This window comes from Periophthalmus magnuspinnatus, chromosome 15 (assembly GCF_009829125.3).
Source record: "Periophthalmus magnuspinnatus isolate fPerMag1 chromosome 15, fPerMag1.2.pri, whole genome shotgun sequence".
Classification (NCBI taxonomy): Eukaryota; Metazoa; Chordata; class Actinopteri; order Gobiiformes; family Gobiidae; genus Periophthalmus; species Periophthalmus magnuspinnatus.
This window is the reverse complement of record NC_047140.1, coordinates 7695204-7719732: the sequence shown is the minus strand read 5'-3', so window position 1 is coordinate 7719732 and position 24529 is coordinate 7695204. Positions and strand designations below refer to the sequence as shown.

Sequence of the window (24529 nt, the reverse complement as noted above, 5' to 3'; positions counted from 1 at the left end):
CTTCATTCTCAAATTTAATTTTATTAATCAGTGATAAACATAGAATTCGCGTAGTCATTCTAATACAAATGAAAAATAAAAATCCACTACTTGTTAGCGTGATGTGCAGCTGTCCATAGGAGGCGCCAACAGCTACACGACTCTTTATTGTGATCACGTTTACGGCGACATTAGCTCCCATTTTGCGCCGCAGTGGAAGTCAGCAAACTTGATTCTTTTATTGAGTCATTTTAGATGAATATTGCGATTTAAAATGTGCAAATTATAACACAATGATCCACGGGTGTCATGGATTAAATGTGTCTTCTTTAAAAGTAAATGGCACTTTAATTTGTCAATATTCACTTATGTTTCCTTTAGATACAATTATGATTAATCTGTGCTCAGTATTACCTAATCCCTAATCCCTAGGTGTCAAATCAATCCCGGTCAATCTCAAATAGGCCTAGTATGTGTAAAGAGTTAGGCCTATTTTATCTGCAAAACATCAAGATGAGGATGTAACTAGGAATGTGCATAGTATCACACCTAAATTTGATTAAATCTGGGTGAGTCAAACAGATTTACCCAGAAACGGGAGGATACTCTGTTGGAAATCGCGTCTGCTTCTTGTGTCGTAACCCAGATTGAAATAAGTTTTGAGCCAAGTGACAAATATAAATCTGCCATATGTTTTGAAGCTTACCTTTAGTCACACTTTTTGGCTGCAGTGATCATCTCCATTGTTCTCCTGAGCGTAATGTAAATGCTATTTGTTTCGCCATGCTCCCTTATCTCCACGCCCCCCCACCCCCACCCCGTCGTCGTCGTCGTCTCCGCCATGGCCCCCTCCTCTGCTTTAGCTGTGTCTGTCTCAGCACTACCCCCGGGCGCTATTCCACATTACCATGAACATCAGTCACTGCCGCTCCCGTAACTGCACCTCCTCCGCGCGCACGTATTAGCGACCGCGTATTTACCACCGTTAGCTTAGCCATGCGTTATGACAATCTGACAGACCGTAATGGCGAAAACGTGTCCCCCCAAAACGTAAACAGAATTTACGGTATGTATGTGTTACGTTGCCGGAGTCCACGGAGCGTAAATGCGTTAAGCGTAAAGCGAAAAAACAAAAAAAACGTACCTAGACGTGAGTGATGTTGACAGCGACCCTGCTATTTTTAAAGGGCACACTTCACAAGATATCATTGCCTTTTTGTGTGTCCTGGGGGATGCCTTGTCTATTTACACTTACTACAGTAGGAAGCGAGCATTACGTTCGGAGGTTATGATCCAAAGTGTGTCAAATCAAGTCAGGAAAAAATACTAGAGTTGACGTATTTTAGCTTGGGCGATGCTAGTTAGCTGATTTAGCCCCGGTGGAGTTTTCACAACATTTTAGTGCTGGAAAGTGTTCTGGTTATGTCATGACCGCGCAGCACGAGCCAAGTCAAACACATAACGTATACCAGCTAGCGGACACCTGCAGCTATTTCTAATGCCTTCTGTAATAATGAAAAGGTAGTGTAATTAAATGCAAGATTAATTACGTCCCAGGAGATCCGCTGTGATTGTTGGAAGTTGAGAAAAAGGTAATGTTTTCCTTTTTGTTCAGACAAGTTGGCAAAATAAGAATTTGTATGCAAGCTTTGTATGTCAAAGCTATAGTGGATGAAGTACAGTCAAAGTACAGATACTGAGGTACAACGTTACTCAAGTAAAAGTATCACATGAAAAAATCTACTTCAGTAAATGTATTTAAAAACTCAAATGCATTGGAGCAAAAGCCAAAAACATTTCCTGCTGGTCCAACTGACTAAAATCGAGATCTGAATATATTTGTTTTTTGTGTTATTGGGATGCTTTTATCAAATTGTATATTCACAAAGATACACAATATGTTTACGCTCAGTTCTTTCTTTATGTATAGTACATACAGTATAATGCAATTTCTGCTGATGTCTTTAGATTGAGGAAATTTGCAGTTACTGTTGCACTCTCCCACTGTTAACCTTTGCTCCTTTTTTGCTTTGACACATCTGGCCCTAAGTATAGTCCAGCATTTCTTCACTTTTGCTTCTTCTTTTCCCAAGATTCTGGCAATCCCCTTCCAAGAATTATTGATTAAATTCTAACGAAATGATCTTTTGTCTAGAATCATACAAATACAAATGATACAAATGTTGTTTACTGCATAGAAGGAATTAAAACCTGGATGGGATTATTATTTGTATTACTTTACTATAATAATAATAATAATAATAATAATAATAAAATTATATATATATATATATATATATATATATATATATATATATATATATATATATATATATATATATATATATATATATATATATATATATATATATATTTAATCCTTATATCGTATTTATTTTTTTGTCTTTGTATATGCCCATCGAAAGTTGGTGGGAGGTGTGGGGTTTAAAAAGGGGGGGATGGGGAAAATGTAATCAAACTGTAACTTCTATAACTGCAGACAAGATCAATACTTGACTAAAAATTTGATCACATCTGTTTAAAAATGTACTATAAAGGAAAAAAGTAAAAGTATTTCACAGAAGTATTATTCATTTGTTACAATGTAAATGCAGTGATATTAATTAAAAATGATACACCTAGAAAACACAGTCACATTTGACCAAAGGTGTAAGTTCACTGTTTAAGTGCAGGGTGGCGAAAGAAAGACTTATTTTTTCTTATGAATTTTGTGTGTTTATTTTTGTTTGCTCAAAGCCGAAGCTTGAACTTGAAAACTTTAGTCAGGATGTTGCCATGAACATGGTAAATGCCTCAAATCATATGAAAAGTACTTTTTACTTTTCAGTCCTGTTCAAAAATGTAATGTAGTAGAAAGTACAGATACTTTTACTTCTCTACAGTTTAGAGCAGTAAGAAGTATTTTAATGATGAAATTGAATATTAAGTTATAATATAAGTTGTATATAATATTTTGTTGTTGTTATATTTTTTTGTAAGTTGTTATAATAATTGTAGTTGTTTTGTCATGTCTAAAACCTATACAGAGAAATAACCAAAATAAGGTCATAAAAGTTGTATAAAGTAGAGTGACGCTACACTGCAGGTCCTGCATTTGAATGTCAAAGCTTTCAGTTGCAAGGCTAACGAGGAAGTACTGAACATCATGGCTGACTGTCAGCATTGAAAACTGCTCAAAAGAGACGAAGGCTCGGAGTGACACAAGAACAAATGTGATCACCTTGACTACCAGTAACTGTGATTAAGAACAGAGTATTTGCAATTACAGTACAAACCTGCATTGACAACAGAGACACTGACAACAATATATCCACTGTCTTATCAAAGCAATGTTCTGTCTCAATCTAAAAAAAACATTATGCATTTTTTTCATTTAGTAACAATTCAAGTCAGGTTGCCAAGAAGTAAGAAATCTCTGGGAAAAATGCCAAGTTTCTGTTGTTTTGCAGTATAGGTTTTGTGCTATAACCTATTGTGAGCCATATATGAAGAATAGTACTGCTTAAAAATACAACAGAAGTCTGCAAAATCGGGCAGAATGCGGCATCCATAAGAATGCAGTAGGTGACCTTTGAAAAGAGCTTTCAGTCCTTAGCTGTTCTTTCACCATCCTGCACTCAAACAGTGAACTTACACCTTTAGGGTCAAATGTGACTGTGTTTCCAGATGAACTTCGGTCTTTACCAAATCTTTCCATCTACATTTTAGAAAACATTTATTTTTTTCGCTTTTTGTTCAAGACATGATGTTGATTTTTTTACTCACTTATTTTATTATTTAATTAAATTGCCAGAGACACCGACATGAAATATTCTGTAATAGAGGTGAATTTTAAAATATAATTTGCACTCATGGACTGTATATATACATGGACATAGCTAACCTGGGGAGCAGATGCACAATGAACCCTGGCTCCAGTTCACTTTACATTGGAAAACCGTGGCCTCTCTCTCTGTAACTGCTGCTGTCAGACTTGTCATTTTGGTCTTAAATGTTCATATTAACCCCATCTACATGATCCTGGTATTTTAATTTCGCTATTGTGTCTATAACTCAAGATATGAACATTAATAACAGACAAATTAAGGGCTTTCTTTCCCCAAGGTCGCTCCTGCTATTGCTAACAGCCTCGCTCTGGATTGGCTCTTTGGTTGCTACGATACTCACGGTCAGATTTCCTAATATGCAGCTCGGCTCCAAATTGGCTCCTATAACTGCTCTGGCCTCGATGAGCCTCATTTGACCGGAGCTGAACACTGTGGTGACGTCACACGTCTCAGTCCACTTCTTTATACAGTCTATGGTTGCGTTCACGTCTATGAGAACAGATCGTTAAGAGCATACTTCAGAACATTCTCAGTGGAGATGGATACACTTTATGGCAAACAGTGACGATTATAGCCAGAGGAATATTTCCATGGAAACCCACAGGCCATATAAGAGGTTTTTGGATATGCAAACATGCTCACAGTAAGGATGCATGTTTTTCTAAGATTTTCAGTGCAAAAAAAACAAAAAACAAACAAAAAACAACCAAAATGTAAAAAAAACCATGCTTTTATTTTTCCGGCACAAAGTTACATACTGAGGCTTAAACTATACCACACAGGTGAATGTTCTCTCACCAGTTACACTGACACCAGTCACACTCTCACACCAGTGCATAATTTTGTGGTGCCCCGGGCAGTACACTTGGCACAGTGTGTGACAGAGGAGTGAAAGAATAACACATGAAATTGTGGATTTTAGTGTGTAAGGTTTTTAATAGGTACTAAAAAAGAGACCACATCACTCCAGTTTTAGCTCAACTCCTCTGGCTGCTAGATTTTAAAATTTTACTATTTGTTTTTAAAGGTCTTAATGATGCAGCTCCAGGTTACCCATCAGATCTGCTGGTTCCTTACTCAGATCCACCTCACAGCACTTACTGAGTGTTCCTCCATCTTGTCTCAAAACCAAAGGCGATACGTCCTTCTCCGTCATAGTCCTGAAACTTTGGAATAAGCTCCTGATCCATGTACAGAATGCCACATCTATTGATCATTTTAAAACTCCATTAAACACTCATCTGGCTTTTAACTAGAGCTACTATTTCACTATTATCTTGTTGCAAATGTCTGGTTGTTGTTTTTATATCTTTGTATTGTGTTATGTTTTGTTTTTCTGTTTGTGAAGCACTTTGGTTCAACTCTGTTATTAATTGTGCTATATAAATAAAGTGGTTTGGCTAAAAAACACTACATGAGACTAATGCATTTATAATTAAATAACACTGACCACGACTGGTGTGAATAAAAGTGTACATGCTCCAGGCTAAAATGAAAAACACTTGAGTTTGAAAAGCCCTGTTTCAACCCAAAAATAGCTCCCGGACCACTCCTAGCGTCAGCACGTCTCCAGCCCTTTCATATGAGGCATGAGTTCATTGGTGAGTTTCTCCCAAGGACACACGGAGGAGTGTGGATCCTCCTCATCTCTGCGTGCTCCGTCTGATGCTTGTTCTTTCTTATCTGCACACTTTTGTCATATTACGGCACTTCTTCATGTCTGCTCTGTGTACATCTTACAGCCAAGACCGCTCCACCACCCGAATTCCTCCACGTGATGATGTAAACATTGGTCAAACTCCAGCAAGACGCGCTCATAATCCCATAGCCCTGGACCTGAAGACGGTCTGGATAAAAGGGAGGCAACCTGTAAAGCCAATGTGAATGTATTTAGCAGGATTAGAGATGGAGAGAAAGAATCTGCAATCTGTGTTCAAATAGAGTGCAATGGGGCTGATCAAAAGTTAAGACGATTAGAGGTCTTTAGATGCAGGTTTTTATGTTTTTTTCCAATAAATACACGCTGTTAAAGAAGGTGAAAGAAGGGACTATTAGCCTGGCATCTCGTGTTTTACAACTTCAAGGTCCTATATTATACAAATGGATTCTTATGAGCTTTAAGCCATGTTATAATGTTTCCTCCTCATAAACAGACCTGGGGTTGAGTTTTGTTTCATTCACATGTTTGAGTAATCCTGCATTATTAGTCTGTCTACATCTCCAAGCTCAAAATGCTCTGTTCCACCTTGTGATGTCATGTAGTTACCTTTTGTTTTAAATGGTAGATGGCCACATTTTTATATAGTGCTTTTCCACCTTCACAGCACTCCAAAAATATCAAGGAAATATTCACTCAGTTACAGACATTAGATGTGACGTGGGTTAAGTGTCTTGCCCAAGGACGTGACAACATCATTCATCTGTGGGAGGTGGAATCGCAAAGCCTGTCAACCTGTTATGTTTATGTCGAGAGTGGGATTCGAACCACCAACCTTCAGATCAGTAGACAAACACTCTAACATATCAGCTACTGTCATGATGAGCAATCCAAGGTTGAAAATATTAAAAACGATTCTAGTGAAGATGTGTGGAGTGGAGCTCTTCCTGTATTACCACATGATGACATCATAAGTTGAAACAGAGTGTTTTCCGTTTGAGAGAAAAACTCAGCCTAAATCTGCATGGTTTGTGTGTTAAACATGTGTGAATGAAACAAAACAAAACTCCAGATCTGATTCCTTTAAATATAAGACACAAAACCTCAAATTTTCCCGTTGCCTTGAAGAAATACACAGTCAGAATGAGGCTAAAAACAACAGCTGCTTGTTTTAAATATGGACTATGTAACTTTTCTGGAGGATGGTCTGTCATCCGCTTGTCTCCACGGAGATATTATTGCTTTGGCTCAAAATGCATTTTCATAGTATGTCATTTAACTTATCTATGTGACATTTATTCAACAACAAGTCTTTTAAAAGCTAAAACTTGCATTCTTATTGTGAGTGACCTTTTCACACCTGTGACTCGGCCTTATGGCGGCATCTCTATTGGGATAGACAGTTTAATGCCATGCGGTGGAACATTCTGATCAAAGCAAATGACAGACCCTTCACCAGAAAAGTTACATAGTGCAGCTTTAAAGTAGAGATCTTGATTAAAAAAAAAAGAAAAGTTTGTCCAGTGAAGTTGTAGTGACTAGAAACATGTCGGAGCACTTCCTGATTGTTTAAACAAAGTGAACATGGCCCATCTGATATCAGTGCTTGTTTTGTGGTTTTGTGGTTTACCTGTGAATACTGACCCTGTCCTGAGAGAGATCAGCGTTTAACTGTTTTCATTCAGGAAGTTCTGCTTAACTTAGTCCCAACCACCTAACCAGAAACCAGTAACCTGTTTAAACAAATATAACAGTCACATTTTTATACAGCACTTTTCCACCTTGAAGGCACTTTACGTCAATGAACCACTCACCCATTTATACGCCAGTGTACACAGTGTTTTGCCCAAAGACACAATGACAGTATTCATCTGTGGAGCTGGAATCACCTCGCCAAACTGTGGGTCTGACCGCTCAACCAACAATATTTATGTCAAGAGCGGGGTTTGAACCGCCAACCTTCAGATCTGTGGACAAACCCTCCAACTGAACTACTGTCTCTACTCATCAATACATTAGTCTTCTCTTTCCAGATTTATTTTTATTTTTTTTATATATAAACGGCCAGTAGTAATTTCCAGACTATAGTGAGAAGCCAAAACCAGCAGCACTGAAGTTGGTTAGCTTCGTAGAGACTTCTTATTAAAGTTTTTGGACTTTAAAAACACATAGGAGCACTTCTGATTTACCACCTAATGACATCATGCAGTGTAGTCCAACAGTATTGAGCTCTAGGGAGGGCAGCCAAAAAATATGCAGGATTACTCAAACTCATGTGAATAAAAAAACAAAAGTCCCACTACTTTTTTGATGCAGAAAAAACAGTTATGCGTTTAAAATGTTAGCATAGCAAGATGATAGCAACACAAGTTCTTCGACGGACATACTTAGTCACTTTCTACATCTGACAGCAACACATTCGTTTTAAAGGCCAACCATACATCACCTTTTAACAGGGCAGATCGGGGAAAACCATACACGAGAGCTTTTAGATAAAGTAAATGCCTCTTAAATCCACAAGTCCACGCCACGGCACGAAGAAAAGTCCGAATCCAATAGTTTGCTATAAATAGGTCATCACAAATAGCTTTAAAAGGTCAGTTCACTTAAAGGCCAATGGCACTCTGAGGATTGAAACGTGACATTTGAAAGCCTGAGAAGGAGCCCTGCGCTGCTCCAGCATTGTTGTTTCATTCGGAGCCTCAGCACATAAACCACCACAGGGGAAGGCAGGCGCATGTGGGGCATAAATACATGGAGTGTTAAGTGGAGTTCGACTTGCTAAAGGCTAAAAATGGCTAAAAGTGTTGACCTGGCCATAACTCGCCTTAATGTGGGTCTTATACCTTATATACAATTTTCATATATGCAGCGTTGCTCATACTGAAAAACAAGGCTCATCCAGGTCAAACTGGACTAAACTCTTAAACCTAATTTTAAACGTCCTGTGTTTTTTTGTTTTTTGTATTTTTTGTATGTATTTGAGCAAAATGTCTCTTTCCTCAGTACAGATAAGTATTAGTAGCTCTTGAGGTGAACATATGTCCGCTGCATGCTTTCTGAATCCAATTATGAAGCGTTTTATTGTCCGATAATCAAAAATGCGTGTTAGTATGCTAGTCGTTGTTAGCGTTACAGTGACGACAAAACTCCCCTGTGGTCTCTGAGAGTTGTGAAAATGGCTTATAAACTTATTGTGGCGAATAATTAGGATGCTTGAAATGCATTTAGTGAGTGTGGAATAACTTTAGACCACTGCAAACCGTTTAAAATGAACTGTTTTGCATGTTTTTAAGAAAAGTTCAAATCAGGTACAGCGCCTTTAATGAGGACATGCCTTGACAATAAAGCCAGACCATAACAAATTAAAATTAATTAATGTAAATTGAACTGAAATAGTAAAAAATCTGAAATTTGACTTAACAGAGAAACAACAAAATACATTGACTTTTACTGAGTGATTTCCAACAGTCTTTAGGTTTGCACAGCCACTTCACTTAGCTAAGAAAACTGAATTGTTCTGGCAAAGCAATTTAGGTCCATCTCCTAAATGGGTATTTGGTCTGCCCCGGTGAGACCTTTTAAAGAAGTGAAAGAAATGCCAAGGTGGTAACCCCACAAAAGTGCACCCTTTGGAAGTGCTGGTCTGGCCATCTTGATATAATGGTCCTGCATCTTTCTTTCTTCCAACCTCTTTGAGATTTTTGGCTTTCAATGAAGTTGTTACAGGAAATTGTTTTTTATTCAGAATTTTCTTTCTTTTTGCACTCTTTGGGATGAAATGAAAACATGATAAACAAACTTTCAATAGTAGAGGAAATTGAGAATTGACTTGACCAATGTCTGTGTTCACTCACTGTAACTTTGCTTTTTTTTATTTTGTAGCTATTATCTGCCAAATGGATCAGCTCGAAGAGATTTTCAAAGCAAATCCAACTTTGTAAAAAAACCCCAAAACAAATCAAAACAAAAACAAGACAACAGCACAGTTTTAATAGACCTGTACTTGTTAGCCTGGCAGTTTCTTCTGAGTTCACTTACAGATACTTGCAGACGGGTCATAGTGGCCTGGTTTTGATCTGCTTGTGCAATACAGCCTTCTACTACCAACGGTCACATTTTTATTCAGCGCATTTCTACCTTGAAGCCACACAAAGAGCTTTACACCAAGGAACCACTCACCCTACTACTACGAGGCTACATATTTTTCTCTGCTACTTGAAGGGGGAAAAAACGGTCACGACCCCTTAAAATTTGCATACAAATGTTTACGAGGACCGAACCAAGCCTGCAAAATCTTAAAGTTTTAGCATTGATCCACCTATCTCGACTTAAGACCAAAAATACATGTGCGTGCTTGTACCTTGGAATATATTCATGAGAGCCGTAACAAGTACCTCTAGGAGTGCGCTACCACGGAACAAACACGCGTTAGCAACAGCACCTCATTTACCCATGTCCTCATTAAAACATCACACGGTGACCTTGATGGTATCCTCTGAAGACTCACCTTAAAAAAAAAAAAAAAAAAAAAAGAAGCTAGGTGATTTGGTTATCTCTGTCTGCGTGTCCCATGATCCTCCAGTGGTGCTAGCGTAGTAGGTGTTAATGATGAAAGCTAGCCCTGTAGGCGCGTCACATTGTAGCCTCTGCCGGATCTGCGTCGCGCGTTCTCTGGCCCTTGATGTCGTCCCCCACTGGCCCCTCTCAAGTTGGAGCACCGGGGCGAACATCAGCCGCTTCCTTACATGTCACGGGGATGCAATTTTTAGAGCTGAGTTTTTCCTTTTTTTCAGGAAAGTAGGCCAAGAGCGCCAGGAGTTTGGAAGATGACAGGGCGACGCAGAGGAGACGGAGAGCTAACATTTGTGTGACATTCAGTTTGTTTGTTCACGGGACATGAAGCAGTCTTGTGCAGGGTGCTCGCAAGGAAGCAGGAACAGTCTAACCTTGCAGAACATGGGGCGGTGTCATATTAATACTGGGATTTGGAATGATGCGGAGAGATGGCGGCGCCCCATGACGAGAAGGTCCAGGATTCAGTTGGTGGACAGTATGAAGCCTTTCTGTGTGAAGTTTGCATGTTCTACGTGTTGTGTCTGTGTATTAGTTTCATACACTGCTTTGGTTTTCATTTCAAAAACATGAGGGTGACAAATAAATGGACTATACCTTTAAAGGCGCACTGGGGTGTCTGCCACTTATCCGTTTCCATGGAGATGTGATTACCGTGTTGAGAATGTTCCATAAAGCACTAAACCTCTGTGTTTTTATTGCAAAAGAAAGTTTGACTTGTTACTTGGCCTGGTGGTGTCACTTGTCTCCATGGAGATAGATCACTTTAAAGGACCCACATTACGCTATTTCTTTATCTATGTTACAATGTTGTTTTCTCCTCACAAACAGACCTGGAGTTGTGTTTTGTTTCATTCACATGTTTAAAACACAAACCCTGCAGATTTAAGAGTTTTTCTCTGAAATAGAAAACACTCTGTTCCACCTTGTGATGTCATGTGGTGATACAGGAAGTGCTCCACTGTGTTTTTAAACTTCATAGACCTTTAATAGAATCATTTGGATGATTTTGGGCCTTGGAATTGCCAATTTCTACTGAACAAAAGTTAAAAGCAGCTGTTAACTTGAAAACTACCACTTCATGACATCACAAGGTGGAACAGAGCATTTTGAGCTTTGAAGATATGGACAGACTAATAATAAGAGCTACTCAAACATGTGTGAATGAAACAAAACACAACTCCAGGTCTGTTTTTGATGAGGTTACAACATTCTGACACGGCTCAAAGCTCACAAGAATCCATTTTGCGTAATATCGGACCTTTAATGCTATACTACGGAATATTCCAGGCAAAGCAATAACATCTCCGTGGAGACAAGCATATGGCTGGCCCTCCACCAGAAGAAGCTACATAGTGCAGCTGTAACTTGATGAACTAAGAGAGACTTGCTTTAGCCACATCTACTTGGCATTAAGATACGTAAAGGCCAATATTAAGTTTCTAAGCAACAATATAACGTGCGAAATAAGAGCTTTACTAAACAAATAGGCCCTACGTCAGCTTCTAACACTCGGGCCTAAGAACTTGGTGGTTAGACTAGACTTGAAATATATAATAATATTCTTTTTGGGCCATTTTAAACAAAAGCATTAATTTGTCATTAAAATATCTTCAATTCACAGCTGCAAAAGAGGATTACATCAAAGTAGTCTTACATCTATTATCTCTGCCAGGGGATTATGCTACATAAATTGCATACTCACCACAATGCAGCGCCTTTCACTGCCACTAAAAAGCTCCAAATGCTAGCCTAATAACAGCACACGCACCACTCGCAGCATTCATCTGGCTTATTTGTCTAGATGGGATTTGAGGCTTATTTGAATAAAAAACCAGGTTGAATGCCTTCCCTGCAGCATACAGACTCCCAGACGCGTCCCTGTCACCTCGCACGCTGACGTCTTTCATCCGTCCAAACTGACAGTTACATCGACGAGTTCCCTCAAGTTAAATGTTAGTTCTGTGACAGGAGGAACATAAAGTTGTGCTGAGAAGAAGAGCGCTTCAGTGGGGAGGCGAAAACTGGAATCAGACACTTTCAAAGATAGACACAAGAAGGAGCTGCAGAGGAGTGACAAAAACACACAAGGGCGCCACGAGGAGTACAGACACTTGGTTAAAAAATATGAGCGAGAATAAAATGTGCGAGGAAGGACGAACGCTTATTTGAAACCCATAAGACGCTCAATGACAAACCACCTCAAACTTGAATGAGACAGGATTTTTCAACTTTCCAGACGACACTCAGTTTCAGCTCGTGCGCACCTTTATTTAATTCTTCATTGGTAAAGTTCTAATGCGTAGTGTTTTAATGTTTTACCATGTTTCACTGTGACCGATTAGAACCATTATGATCTTATTACAAGGGTAAAACGACATTGTTCGCCATGTCGTAGCGGCGTTCTTTCATCATTAGGTTACTCAAAGTTGTATGCGCATTGATTGGTTGAGTAGTCTTACGTTGGCCGGCGTTCAAGGCTTGAGTAGGCCTGTCACTGTCAAGACGTTTGATTGACAGCGTTGCGGGCGAAAAGAGGCATTATCTTCACCAGCCTCGCTCCGAATTGGCTGCAACTTCGGCTCCGTATTCGTCCTTATAACTGCGAACCTCGATGAGCTTCATTTGACTTTATACAGTCTATATTTCACACGTTGGGCGGCGTTAGGCCAGTGTTCAGGAAGTAATGTAGACGATTTTTTGGGCATTTCGCGCCAACGAGCACAGGCCGTTGAAGTTAATACGCTGCCATCTTTGGTTCGTCTTTTAGATCTTTTTGTACTTCCATGTTTTCAATGAACAAAGTCAAATAATCATCTACGTATGTTATACTTAAATACTAAATACATTTTTCAAACCTTTCCTGAGATTATTCCAGTAAACTGTGTCTTGGTTGATGTGCATTGCATTTGACCCATCCTTCAGTGTAACCCCGCATCCAGGAATCAAACTCGCAACCTTCCTGCTGTGAGTTCACTGTCTGACATCATTGTAATTCCAGTATTGCGAATGAATTGAGGCTTTTATATCCATGGCTATAAATTCTGAGTTCATCAAATTATGGTAAGCAATGAGATTGTGTGGGACCATTGGGATGATGGACACACATCTCTTTTGTTGCTAGGACAAACTGTGCGCTCCAATCACACAGAGCGTTTAGGGTGTAGATACTGGGTGTTGTGTCCCCTCCCTTTTACAACACTCCCCTCTGGTTGGGCAGATTAATCATTTTAATTCTTTTATAAGCCCAGTATCCAACTTGTATTAAGTCTAGTTAAGAAAATGTTTATATCTTTTCCTGTGAGCTTTAAGTCATGTTATAGTGTAGTTCCTGTATCAAAAACATACCTGGAGTTGTGTTTTGCTTCATTCACATGTTTGAGTAATGTTGGTTTATTACTTCACTTGTCTACATCTCCAAAGCTCAAAATGCTCTGTTCCACCTTGTGATGTCATGAAATGGTAGTTTTCAAATTAACAGCTACGTTTTACTTTTTGGTTAGTAGAGATTGGAAATTCCAGGGCTGAAATTGTCCAAATGATTCTTGTAAAGGTGTGTCCAGTTTAAACAGTGGAGCACTTCCTGTTTTACTGCATGACATCACAAGGTGGAGTAGAGTGTTTTCTGTTTCAGAGAAAAACTCAGCCTAAATATGCAGGGTTTGCGTGTTAAACATATAAGAATGAAACATAACACAACTCCAGGTTTGTTTATGATGAGGAAACAACATTATAACATAACGTAAAATGGGACCTTCAAATAAAACCTGTTTGTGAAAAAATGTGGCTGAGTGATAGTGTTTGTACATATTTAAAGCCATGCATTTTCTTGATGGAGAACTACAGGAAAACAACTTCCAGGGACAAACTGCTTAATTCAATCAGACACGCTGGATGAGACCCATGTGGAAACAACTGCCTGTGACTGTCCCAGTTGTTCCTCTGTCATGGTTCAACATCAAAGTGGGAGAAGGGACTAAGTGGGCGTGGCTAACAGTTCATGTTCTTCACTCATGTTTTTTAAAGATGATTGTGTCTGCTCTATACTTATAATCTATGACACCCGTGGATCATTACCATACAATTTGCACATCACTATATACATCTGAAATGCCTTCATAAGAAAACAAAACAACAAACATGTCCGCTGACTTACGTGTTAGAAAACCGCGGTGCCCAACGGGAGCTGATGTCTCCGTAAATGTCATCACAACAAAGAGCCGTGTAGCTGTGGGCGCCTCCTATGGACAGCTGCGGATTTTTTTTTCATTTGTACCAAAACGACTAAACAACACTCCTGAATCCTATACATATCATCGATTAAGAACATAAAACTGAATGAAGTACGTCACTGTGAAAAAGGGGATTAATCGGCAATATGGCGTTTTGAAAATAAGCGATTAAAGATTGCTCAAACATTAACGAATCACTCCAAATACAACTTGGGGTGAGTAAATGGTGAGAGGAAACAACTATAACATGATTAAAAGCTCTAAAAAGTCAATTGTGCAGAATAGGTCTGATTTAACACAACATGTATCTGTTTATAGCGACAATTAAAATACTTGATGACACAGTTTCATTTGTTTTGATGAACAAAAGCAGCATTATGCCATTCACATTCGCAAATTATGGAATGGATTTCTTCATCTGATTTGTTTGTTTCATCCTTGACTTCCCTTATGTAGCTTCTGTTAGTGTTATGCCTGTAATGCCGTCCACACACAGAGCACTTAATGGTTTCAATCACTTTTTTATCTTTATTTATACAGGAAGTACCAGTCTCTCTTTTTCATGGGTGTTCCCTGCTTAAAATACAGAAAAATACAAACAAAAACAAACTACATAGCTCCATTTAAAACATTAAAACAGGAGCAGGTGTGATTATAAATGTTTATCACCAGATTATTAAAGTGCATTAGTGGCACCAGTGTATCCAGTTCCTTGAAGCGTACTCCATTTTAGTGAAGCAAAATTACCAAAAGCTTTTTTTTTCCCCATTTCAGTTCTAGTGTGACTAATTTAGATGTAGATAATCATGAGATCTTGTATTAAAAGTTCCAGTGTCAAAGTTAAACAAGCACGTTCAGGCAGTCTATGAAATATTTAAATAGTAAGTCAGACATTCTGCAAGTCTATGAAGTAATTAAGTACATTTTCCACATTTTCTCATCGTCGTTCTCTTATGATATATAGCGATGGCCAACCAACTTTTTCACATAGGTGTTAAAAAGTAAAAAACCTTAAAAGTGCGAATGGAACAAACCAGGTATGTTTCAATGATAAAATTTTGAAAGTTATATCACCTTTGAAAAACTGTAGCCTTGATATGTTCCAAAAACCTGTATGCAACACAAATACAGAGCGAACCTTCCTTTACTTCTACGGAGCCCTTGAACACTGTAGACTTTCTAAAACGCATTTCGACATTGAACAATTACCTAGCATGATTCACTTCACAAAAACACCAACCAAAAGACAGCGAATATTTCTTGTTTTTGTGTGACTCAGAGACGCAGTATGTTTAGCTCCACAGCCAAGACGCCGCCTGTCACGGAGGATAATGCGAGGCCGTTTTGAGCGAAGCGACGTGTGCTTAGGTGAAGGTGACCAGACCCATAGGTAGGTCAGCTGTCTGCGAGCGTGCGCGTGGGAGGGGGAGTGCACGTGAGGGGTCATCGGAGCTGTACGACTGGGGGCGCGGGGATCTTAACACTCAAGAGACAGCTTTGAGTTGGTCGTGACATTGGTCCCTTTGAAGCGTGTCCATTTCATAACCGTAAGCACATGTTTATAATTGGATCCAGGGCAATGGGGTTTTAGCACAGATCAAGTACGTGAAGCAGCTGTGACTCATTTTTTTTCTGCGTAGTTGAGCAAATTTTGTTTTTAGAAGCGAAACTGCAACGTACTCTGCGTCTAATTATAAAGCGTTTTATCCTAAGAGAATCAGGAAGTATGCTATTACCACACTAGTTGTTGTGTCTGATTTTAAAGCGTTTTATCTTCAGAGAATCAGGAAGTGCGCTGTTACTATGCAAGTTGTTGTTAGCATTACTGTGAAGGCAAGACGCAGTTTTGGTGTGAATAATTAGCATGCTAACATATTTAGATCATCGTGTTAGCTTTTATAATCACTGAAAACAATGAACAGGTATAATAATGTGTAATCTGTCACCACCTCAGTGTGCTTTCCGCTAATGAAACTACATTGCATCAGGTTTGTATTTTGTTGTTAATGAAGAGGAAGCATAAATAAAGTGTTTGATTTGTGTCCTGATGGAAGATAGGGGTGGGACTTGATAAGTTTTAGTCTTCCCACTCCTTTTCGAGCTTGTATAAGAACAGATTGTGAGATGTGCTTTAGGTGTAACTGTGCTAAATAAACCAATCAATTATTTTTTTTTATTTTGTTTTGTATATTTATGGAGAATTGTCATGTGGGAGCATGAGTGACATAGGCTTGCGGGCGGAGCCAAGACAGAATCTTACAGCTAACTGTCAGAAGGGTTTGAACAGGGCCCGTGAGAGATCGCTAGATTATTCAAACATGCATGGATGACATATAAAACCTCTTATGGCTTGTTTTTTGGTAAGGAAACAACATTATAACATGGTAGAAAGCTTCAAACCGTTGATTTTGCATAATACGCTCTCCTTAACGAAAAGCATAGCGCTGAACAAATGAGGCTAGAAGTGGATTTTTGTGAGTAAGCTGTAATGAAAACATTGCATGAAGATGAAACAGTAAAGGCAAAAGGCAGGCATTGTGGTATTCATTTTTTATGGCGCAACAAAGAAGTCTGTTTCAAAAAGAATCAAGTATTAGAAGTCACTAAATAAATGAGGGCTTCATTAAAAATTAAATGTTAAAATTAATTAAAGAAGTTAACAAGAATTGGAAGACAAAACATCAGGCAATCAATAACAATGAACAAAAATATTGCAGTGATTCTTTTATAAAACTAACATGATTTGTGTATTCAAACAGCGCTGGCTTTATAATGAACCAGCAGAAATTAACCAAGGTCTTACAAAAAATTAAAATTGTTAATTAAGTTTATCCTAAAAAAGCAGTTCAGCATGAAATACATTACGTTCACATGGAGATTAAAGAAGACCTCCTGTACTTTCTGTCTGTGCTATTGTTAGAATCTATGTTGTGTTAAATCAGACCTATTTTGCATTATGTTGTAATTTAGACATTTTAAATCGCTATTTTGATCTAAAATGACTCGTTCATAGGAGGGACCGAAAAGTCGGTCCCTCCTATGAACAGCTGCACATCACACTTGTACTCAGTTTGGTACAAATGAAACATAAAAACTATTACTCACATGGTGCTGCTGAATCCTACGTGTATCACCGATTAAGAAAATAAAAGTGGAGAATTAAGTAAGTACGTCATAGTGGAGGCTGATCGGAGCAATGACATCTTGATTACAGGAGAGTAAATGTTACTCAAACAGGCATGAATCACTCCAAATACACCTTCAAAAGGATAAAGGAGAAGAGAAACAACTATAACATGGTATAAAAAGTTGATTTTGTAGAATAGGTCTGATTTAAGGTTTTATTGGGAATTATACGGCTATTCGTTATATCATCAATGATCCAGAAATGTCACTAGATTAAATTGATCTGAATTCATGCTATGATATGGGACTGGTGAAAGTATCAAGATGTAACATAAAACTATCAGGTCATCATGTGATACTATCGAAACATTAGGACATTTTTACATTGTATCAACTTTTACTCTGTATTCTTTGCCTGACGGGCCAATCCCTTTTACATTTTGTTTTTGATCCAGAAGGGCCTGGAACCATAGAGTGAAAAACATTTGTGGGACGGTCAAACCACGGCTGCTAATTTGTAATCCAATCTCAAATCTAGAAGACATAATGAGATACCTGAGATAAATCACCTCTGTTTCGCACTCCTGTGTTTTTTTTTCTTTTTTCCCTTTTTACTCCTAAACCACCATGTTTGTTTTCAGCGGAGTGGACCATACATCTCTCTGATTGGTTAATCCGCCTGTTAATCACGCCCTCTGGAGACAGGAAACAGTTCCAGACCCACTCGTCTTTGTAAAGTTTAGTCAAAGCGTGCGGTTCTGGCTGGACAGGTAACTATATTACGGTTACGGATAGGCTTTGTAATAAGACTTTCGACTCTTAAATGGGAGGCGGATTTGAGCGAGAGTTGTTCAAAAGACCGGCTCTTTATAAATATCGTTTTACTAACTAAGAAGCCAATGGTATAATTTTATCCAATAGGACGAATTATGAAGAGAAATACTGTGTAGTCTAAATACAACTTTGTATTTCAATAAAACTACACACTACTACTTCTAAGTACAATCATTTTTATTCGCAAAAACGTCTCACATGTGCAGCCTTCTTTTCTTTCTCACTGTTTTTTGAGTTTTTTCTAAATAAATGCGAGTATATATACGTGAAAAATGAAAGAAAATATTCCATTTGAAACATTCGTATTTAGTAGACTGGACTTGCTTCTTCAAAGTCTTTGTTGAAGACTAGAATATTGAAAAAAGTACAAACCCTTAGGAATGATATAGTGTCATATTAAAATACAGTTCAATCCCCCTTTGCCTGGTCGCAGTATCATGTCTACAGTTGGCGTGTCCGAGAGCGTGCGGGTGGCCGGGTGTCACTCTGGTCTAATTTACCGACTTTAGTCAAGATCCCTGCGTCAGATAGGCTCACACATGCACACCGCCCCGAGCCACGGTCCGCCCGGTGAAATATTTACTAGCCTCATGTGGGGAAATCTCCACGGATTATCCCCAATAACCTGTTTAACTTAATCCTTATCCCCCACACATGAATAATAAAACCCCCTCCTCTACTCGATGTTGTTGCGTTTCACCCGGGAACGCTCTTCGCAAGTAACTCCTCTCTCACCTTACAGCCCCCTCCCCTTTGCTTTCCCTCTCTCCTCTCCTCCATCTAACTCTCACTCCATCCTCTTCCAGCGATAACAACGCGCCGTGTGCTGTTGCTCCGCTCCCCTCTTTCTCCCGTAAGCGACTCCGGAGTTCTTCAGACATATGCTTCGTGCTTGGTCTCTACGGAGGTTCTTCTTGTGTTCTTGCTCTGTTGTCGTGACCCCTCCTCTCTCCTCTTTCTCTCTCACACTCTTCCCGGACCCAAGCGGACAAAAAAAATTCCATAAAACAACAGGAAAAAGGAAATGGGCAGAGCTTCAGGAGTGGAAGAGAAGAGTTGCGGTTTCAAAGTGGTCAGTTGAGGTTTGATAGTTCTTGGATGCTGTTCGAGAGTTTCACTGGAATTTTGTTTGTTTGTGCGTTGGGAAAGCTTTTGGGGATTACGGAATAGCAGAAAATCGTCAAGATAATTAAGAAAAAACAAGCATCAAGAATTTTCAACTGAATTTCAACCCAGCAAACATTGACTCAACACTTGACTCTTAACAATTTGACGAACTTCCGAAATCTTACCGTTAAGGATTCTTGCGTTGGTTTCCGAAGGGTTGGCTAAATTACGCCCCGGGGATAGCGCAGAACACCTGCTGCTCTCGCCAGGAGCTGACAGCAGCACAGCGCAACAGCACGGACTAGACATCAGAATCACCGGGACATTTCACCCTCTAATGAGCAAACAATCACCTACTGCTAGCTGCTGTCACGGTCTATCGAATTAACGGGAGTAGCACGCAGAGACGTTAACATATTCCCGATTTCCATTTGAAAGTGGTAAGTTGACTTTTTTTTTGTCCTGACATAAAAGGATGTTGAAAGCTTTACTTAAAGAGTGTTGAGATCATGAATAAAAATTTGCCCTTAATTGCGACGTAACCTAGATCCTGCCAACAACGCCTAAAGCGTGTTTCACAGCCGTTCAAGCGAATCGTTCATAATATCTGTTGAAGTGTCTCCCAGGCTGAGGGAATAAGTTAGAATATTGTCAGTGGATAATGTTACTAGCGCTCACGGACATCCAAGTCGAGATTTGAGTGATGAAACTGCTGATTCTGTACGGTGTGTTAAAGGTCCTATATTACACAATACTGACTCTTGTGAGCTTTAAGCCGTGTTATAATGTTACATCCTCGAAAAACGGACCTGGAGTTGTGTTTCGTTTCATTCACACATGTTTTAGTAACCATTTTCATAAGTTTGTCTACATCTCGAAAGGTCAAAACGCTCTGTTCCACCTTGTGATGTCATGCAGCGATTAAGTAACAAGCACTTTTTACATTTTGTTGGCAATTCCAGGGCTGAAATGATCCCAAATGATTCAAGGTTTATGGAGTTTAAAAACAAAATGGAGCACTTTTCTGTATTACCACATGACATCACAAGGTGGAACAGAATGTTTTCTGTTTGAGAGAAGAACTCAGAAGCCTAAATTTAAAGGGTTTGTGTTAAACATGTGTGAATGAAACAAAACACAACTCCAGGTCTGTTTGTGATGAGGAAACATTATAACATAGATCAGAAAATAGAGTAATATGGGCCCTTTAAAATGTCGTACTTTAAGACAGACAGAGGTGACCATTGAGATGATAGGTCCTATGTGTTAGAAGTACTCAGGAAGATACTAGGAAAATATATAAATAGGGTGTATTTCTTCTACCGTCGGGGTGTCAGGTTGACGTGAGGCTGGCGTGGGTATAAAGTATTGATGACAGCATTTATTATTTCCAAAGAGGGAAGATCTGTGGCAGGGTGACATTTTGTCAGCTCCGAGCGTGTTTGGTGTGCTGGGTTACTTCGGGTGTGTGCCGAGGGATGATTACTGAGTTCTTCTGACAATATTCATTTTTTCCTCAAACAATTGCATATGTACATTTTGGATTACGAGTTGTCAAGTTGGCATTTTATATTAATTGTTTCATTTCTTATCACAAAAATGTTGATTGCTTTAGCTTTCTTCTGGTTTTCTATTGAATTATTTCGTGTATGGAGATTAGACGGGGTTTGAAATGCATAAGGGTGAGCTTTATTATCAGTGGAAAGACAAAATCGATTGTTGCAAAATGGGAGCGTTCCATCTTCAGACTTGTCATGATGTTGTGCAAAGCTGATGGTGTTTACTGATCATTTGTTCTCAGAGGAATCAAAATGCTAAAGGATAGTAGCCACATTAAGGTTGATTTCATCATTCAGAGACACATTTGAAAGATGTATCTGGCAACATGGCTTTATTGAAAGGTCAAAGCCCAGGGAATGGAGGAGTGAGCAGGTGCACACATTAAAGGGAACATATTATTTTCTGATCTGTGTTATAATACTGTGTCCTCATCACAAACATACCTGGAGTTGTGTTTTGTTTCATTCACAAATGCTTTAAAACATGAATCCTGCATATTTAGGCTGAATTCTCACTCTGTTCCACCATGTGATGTCACTATATGCTAATACAGGAAGTGCTCCACTGTGTTTTTAAACTCCATACACCTTCATTTGAATCATTTGGATAATTTCAGCCTTGAGTAGAGCTAATCTCAACTGAACAACAGGTAAAAGGTAACAGTTAACTTGAAAACTACCACTTCATGACATCACCAGGTGGAACAGAGCATTTTGAGCTTTGGAGATGTAGACAGACTAATAATAAAAAATTACTTAAACATACGTGAATGGAGCAAAACACAACTCCAGGTCTGTTTTTGAGGAGGTAACAACATTCCAACATGGCTTAAAGCTCACAAGAGTCATTTTTGTGTGATATAGGACCTTTAACAGCTCTGCCCCTGAGCCACACAGTGAAGCTTTGTGAGATTCAAACCTACTTTTTTGGATTAAAATGTGAAAAATAACAAGTTACTTCAATAGGCCTTTTTGTGAGACACAGTTTGTAGCTACACTGGCCTGTAATATGTAAATCTCTTTAAAGGAACACTTTGTAAAATTTCTGGTGGAGTGTCTGCCACCTGTTGCCTCCACAGAGATGTTATTGCTTTGCCTCAAAGGTTTTGCAGTATGGCTTTAAAGTTATTTATTCAGTTGCTTAAAAATATCTTGAAAACATGCATTGATACTGGTGGTGCCACCTGCTTGTCTCCATGGAGATGAGTGACCCACCAAAAAGGTTACATAGAGCACTTTGCACCTGGATTTCAATAGTTTGTACCTATTGTCTGATTAGAATAAATGTCTTTCATGTGTTTTTGAATGAAAGATGACGGAGGACAGGTGTATTAGCCCAGCATGGTGTTGCCACAGTATGTCATTTTCTTGCCACCAGAAAGTTAGATACTATACCTTTAAAATAAGACATTAAAGGTCCTATTTTATGCTAACTTGATTTTTGTGATCTTTAATCCATGTTATAAAGCTGTTACCACCTCACAGACATACCAGGGGTTGTGTTTTGTTTCATTCACACATGTTTGAGTAACACTTTATTATTAGTCTGTTACATCTCCAAAATTAAAAATGCTCTGTTCCACCTTGTGATGTCATGAAGTGGTAGTATTCAAATTAACATCTACCTTTTACCTTTAGTTCCAGGGCAGAAATCATTTAAATAATTCTAGTGAAGGTGTATGGAGTTTACAAACACAGTGGAGCACTTCCTGTATTACCACATGACATCACAAGGTGGAACAGAGTGTTTTCCATCTGAGAGAAGAACTCAGCTTAAATCTGCAGGGTTTGTGTGTTAAACATGTGAATGAAACAAAACTCAACTCCAGGTCTGTTTGTGATGAGGAAACATAACATAGATGAGAAAAGAGTGTAATATGGGCCCTTCAAACACACTGAATAATACGATTTTGGAGTGACATGCCATTCAGCTCGATTTTGTCTGTACTTGGATTTAGTTCATGGCTCAGAGGGACAGAGGTGATTTGATTTGGTTGTTACTCTGAAAAGCCGTTGATGCAACCAAAGCCAGTGGTCTAATTCCTGGAGAGGCAACGATCAGGGACAATCCGTAGCCATCTGGGAGACTTCACCCTCCCTCAGGCCGGCACGCGCGCCCTCCTAAGACCCTCACTGAACACACACACCATTGATGATTACAGCCATTCATTCAGGCAGATATGTCTGTGGTTGACAAGCTGTCCAGCTGTGCCCATGTTAGTGCGGCTTCAAGTCTGTGATTACGACTGAGAGACCCACTTTTACAGCTCCGTTACTGACCTGTATGAACTGCATTTGTCACTGTCAACTTCTTAAATAAACTAATAATAATAATAATAATAATAATAATAATAATAATAATAATAAAGGTCCTATATTATACAAAATTGACTCTTGTGAGCTTTAAGTCAAGTCATAATGTTAACTCATCAAAAACATAACCTGAGTTTTGTTTGGTTTCGTTCACACATGTTTGAGTAGCTCTTTATTATTAGTCTACGTCTGCAAAACTCAAAAGCCTCTGTTCCACCTTGTGATCAGTTATCAGTTAAACATGTGTGAATGAAACAAAACACAGCTCCAGGTACGTTTGTGATGAGAAAACAACACTATAACACATCAGAAAATAGCATCATGTGGGCCCTTAAACACTTTTAATAATAGTGTTGGTGAGAATCTACTTTACTAACCACATCTGCCCAGGTGTAGACTAGTAGAAATAGCCTCTCTGACCATAGAAAAGAAGATTATGTGTCTTGCCCAAGAGCAAAATGGCGTGGTGTTCAGTGCAAGCAGCAGGAATTGAACTACCACATTTTGGCCTGGTTATCAACTGACATATACATTTTCAGATTAGATCTACTTTGTTCATTTTCTAGGATTGTAACCCCCACGTTAATCTGATGAGTTAACATTACTGGTTACACTGTCTTAATAAAGCATCAATAAAGATTTAATTCATAATGAACAAATTGTTTATTAAGACAGATTAAGGTTTATAACTTGTTATTTAATACCTGCTTACCACTGGATTGTGTAGTTTGAAGGGTTATTAGGCAAACCATGTTATAACGTTGTTCCCTCATCAGTGTGTTCGGTAAGGCTCTGAAGGGGGAGTGACTTAGCGTGGAGAGCAAACAGCGTAATACCTTGATTTAGCCAAATATAGCATTTTCAAAGCAATAAAAGGCAATATGTGTAATACGAGTAACATGAGTATAAGTTGTTAATTTTTTATTAAGTCTAATTAAAGTCTAGTAATTGTAAAGTGGTGCATCATTACTATAGCAGGATAAAGTTTCAAAAAAATATGTGTTTATAAGGTAAAATAAATATTGTATTTCAGGGAGTTCTGCCTGGATACTCCTCTGATTCTACTTCACACTTTTAAAATGTCAGGATCCCTTTTCTCCTCCTTTTAGACGTTCATGAGCACTGCTTTTACTGAGGCACGTGGGATTTATTTCTTCTATTTAAGGTGTATGTCCATTATACCAGGGAGTGTAATGTACAGTATAAGCAGCTTTTTGAGAGCAAAATAAGACCAAAAGATCCCACCTATACACATTTGAAAAGGCTTTTTTGGTTTGATGAGAGCCATATGGAAAATGC

General features: G+C 38.7%; 1 protein-coding gene and 1 long non-coding RNA gene across 2 annotated transcripts in view; both read left to right on the top strand.

The window, feature by feature from the left end:
* The window catches only part of LOC129456861 (uncharacterized), a 138568-nt gene that overhangs the window by 10957 nt on the left and 103082 nt on the right, over nt 1–24529 (top strand). The window lies entirely within an intron of this gene.
* The window catches only part of cdh5 (cadherin 5), a 108545-nt gene continuing 103082 nt past the window's right edge, over nt 19067–24529 (top strand). The window contains exon 1 of the mRNA XM_033980261.2: nt 19067–19798. The gene's annotated coding sequence lies outside the window, so the exon portion shown is untranslated. The remainder of the gene's footprint in view (nt 19799–24529) is intronic.